Source organism: Lutra lutra, chromosome 17 (assembly GCF_902655055.1).
Source record: "Lutra lutra chromosome 17, mLutLut1.2, whole genome shotgun sequence".
NCBI lineage: Eukaryota > Metazoa > Chordata > Mammalia > Carnivora > Mustelidae > Lutra > Lutra lutra.
Window position 1 is genome coordinate 28,402,832 of NC_062294.1, and position 3,858 is coordinate 28,406,689.

Here is a 3,858-nt window from a genome sequence, read left to right on the forward strand (position 1 = left end):
GGCCTGCTGGGCTGGGAGGGCGCGGGCTGCGCAGGGAGGGGGGCGCGCTCCGGCCCGCCCCACGCCGCCCCGCCCTCCCTCCCCTCTCTCCTCTCCCCGCCTCTGAGCCCCACCGCCCGCCGCCAGCCCCGCCGCTCCAGCCGTGGCATGCCCAGTCCCATGCGCGATCTCGGCACCCCTGCGGTCCAGCCTCAGGAACCCCTGCGGAGAAACATCTGGAGCAACCCCCCTAGACGCTCCACGTCCTGAGGTCGAAGAGCAGCGTTCCCGGAGGGACGTCTTGGTGGGGTGGGGGTGGCGAGGGCAAGACGGCCTGCTGGTCCAAGATGGAGAGGCCCACTCAGAAACAGATGATCCGCTGCATTGTCAGGGAAGATTTCAGAACTCCAGAGATGAGGACAGAGAGCAGGGAGGGAGATGGACAGAAAAGGAAAGAGAGATGGAAACAGGGAAAGTCGCTCCCTCTCCTTCCTTTCCCTCTTTCCTTCCTTCCCTTCTTCCTACTGCAAATACTGAAGCATTTGCTTGGCCTCGGGCATGATGCTGGGAGACACTTGGAAACACAGCAGTTACCGTCCCTGTCCCCTCCCTCTCTCAGGGAAGAGAATTAAGCGCTAAGGGGAAACTCCAGCAGGCTGTGGGAACATCTGTCCTCTGCCCCTAAACTGGTACACATGGTCGGAGAAGCGGAGAAGTGTCCTGGAAGAAGGGACACGTGGCTTCTGAGCTACTACCTACAGAAACACAGGAGTGTTGGGTGGGGGTTGTGGTGGGAGGGATGCTTCAGGCACAGTCCTGCAAAGGTCCCGAGGGAAGACAGACAGCAAGAAGTTCCCTCTATCCAAAATGGGTACGGTTGGGGTTGGGGTTGGGGGGCAGGGTGAAGAAATGGCACTGGGGTCATCAGGGACCCGTTTGAGGGACAAAGTCACAGGCTGCAAGGGTCAGGAACCATCTGCCAGTGAGAGCCTTCTGGGGTCATGGTGACGAGTCTGGACTTTCTCTTGAGAACCAGAAAAGCCTCTGAAGGTCTCAGTGGGCTTTGGACATGCACAGGCTTGCCTGGAGGCCCTGTGCTGCGGGCCTGCCAGTTCTCATTTTGAAAGGAGGCCTTGGGGAGGGACTTAGCCCCACGGGGGCGGGGAGGGGGGTAGTCGGACCCATCTGCCTGACCCACCAGGAGAAGCCCTGGCTTTTTGAGGGAGGGTGACTCTGAGGTCAGCAGGGGAGGGGATTGTTCCTGGCTCCGCCCCTATTTGACACAGGTCCATGTCCTGTGGATAGTCAGAGAGCCAGGCTGTAGAGCAGAGAGCTGGGGAGATGGAAAAACTTGTCTCACTAAAGCCGGCTTGCAAGCTCGTGGCCTGTGGGCTGAATCCAGCCTGAACAGCATTTTGAAACTTGGGCAACTCCATGTAGAAATCTGACTTTCTGGCTTTCTTTTAAAAATGCCCCAAGATCTGGCAGTCCTGGGTGCCAACTTTCGCATGGCAGCCAGTAGCTGGAGCTCAATCACAGCTGCCCGGTTTAGATGAGGCATGGCCTCTGGTTTGCCACAGTCCCCACCGTTCTCTGTTGCCTCGCGTGGGGCTCCACGTGCTCAGCTGTGCTCATTTACATCGCAGGCCCCATTCAGGGTTTGATCGTTTCTCAGAAGGCTTTGTAAGACACAGGGGCCTAAACAACATAGCTTTGGGGCTCCTCTGTGGAGAGTAGCTTTGACTGTGACTCTTAAAAAAAAATTTATTTGAGTAAGATAGAGAATGGGGAGGAGCAGAGGGAGAAGCAGGCTCCCCACTGAGCAGGGAGCCCGATGCAGGGCTCAATCCCAGGACCCTGGGATCATGGCCTGATCTAAAAGTCGCTTAACCGACTGAGCCACCCAGGTGCCGTGAATGTGCCTTTGACCCCTCTGTGGCTTTGGTATTCCGAGGTGTTCAGCTTAGGCGCCTGGTGCCCATTTAGAGATGCCATCAGCTGCAGAACTGAGGGAGGAGTGGACGTGCCCCGAAGCGACTTGGGCCTACGGCGCCTGGAGAGCACAGGCTGGGTCTGGTGGTAATGAACTTGTTGGTGACCACATGAGCTCCCTGTCTGCCCCTTTCACCGTGCTAATCCCGGTAGCCCCATGCTGGTGCGGTGGAACCACAAAACGAAAGCAAACTTTTGCATGAGAGCCGCCAGATTTGGAGCTATGTTTGGGACCACAGCATCTTTTAGGCAATCCTAATACAGGTTAGCGTAAAGGGGTTGTATAGTGGGGAGAACTGTGACCCCCCCCCAACAGGATACGATCAAACCCTAACCCCTAGGATCTGTAGTCAGTATGTCCTCCTTGGGAAATCCGGTTGGCCCATGAACAGCATGACCTCTGCTTGAACTGTGTGGGTCCACTTGTATGCAGATTTTTTTTCCATATATACAATTCAAGACTATAAATGTATTTTCTCTCCTTTATGATTCTTTTTTTTTTTAAGATTTTATTTATTTATTTGACAGACAGAGATCACAAGTAGGCAGAGAGGCAGGCAGAGAGAGGGGAGGAAGCAGGCTCCCTGCTGGGCAGAGAGCCGGATGCGGGGCTTGATCCCAGGATCCTGGGATCATGACCCGAGCCGAAGGCAGAGGCTTTAACCCACTGAGCCACCCACGCACCCCTCCTTTATGATTTTCTTAATAGCATGTTCTTGTCTCTAGCTTCTTTTGTTGTAAGAGTATAGCATATCATACATACATACACCATCAAAAGAGCGTTCACTTGCTGTTTATGTTATCAGTAAGCCTTCGGGTCAACACACCCAGGCCTGTGGTTGCCAGGCTCGGAAGGTTTGGCTACGCTCTGTTTAAAACCCTTTGCCGACTGAAACCCACTCTTAGGAAAAAAACCCACTTCCTTGCCACAGCCTGGGGAACCCTCCCTGACCCGCCATGGCCGCTCCCCTGGAGTCAGGGACCTGGGAGGGGGCAGATGGCCCTCCTGAAGGAGGATAATTCTAGGAAAGCTTATTGACGAAGGGATTAAATCCAAAGCCTGTGGGCGGGGTGCTGGGGAAGCCAGCCCGTGGTCAGCAACCTGGGCCAGAAGCTCCAGGTCTGTGACCACTGCAGGCCCAAAGGGGTGACAGGACAGGGGGTCACAGGAAACCAACAGGAGAGAGAACTACACAGAACAGGTGCCCAAAAACCTCTCTGGTGTTGGGGAGAGGAGGGACCCAGGAATGAATTCCCTGATCTTGTTCTCTTCCCTCCAGCCCTTAGCTGGGCTCCCGCAGCCCAAAGCCAAGGGCACAGAGCTGGGCCATGCATTCTGGGAGGGGGTGGCACGTAGGGGTGGGCGGTTGAGCGCCTTCTGTAGGGGCAAACAGAATTCCCAACTCCATCTTATAATGTACTTCCTGGACTACCCAACTGACACACCCATCCCTCTTGGCCTGCACGCTTCTTTTCTATCAGGTCTCAGCTCAAATGCTGCCTCCTCTGTGAAGCCTTCCTGGACTGACCATCCCCCAGAAGGATACTACCCCCCACCCATGTTATTTCCTTCCTGGAAGTTACAATAGCCTTGAAGCAAAGTTGTTACTTCAGTTTCTCATTTGTCTCTTGACTCCTGCACTGGAATAGGGTTTTTCACAAAGAAGGTACTATGTGTGTCAAATAAATTGTTGAATTAATTAATGATTTTCCCCTAGATGTGGGGACATGGGAAAAAAGGTTCAGTAACCATGGGAGACAGTGATGGGGTGTCCCTGGAGTAAAAGGAGAGGCCAGAAGGAGCACATGAGGACTCTGAACTGGGTTGTCTTGAAGTCATTTTGGATAACTCAAACCTCTGCGGCTTCTCTTGTCTTAGAAAGGCCA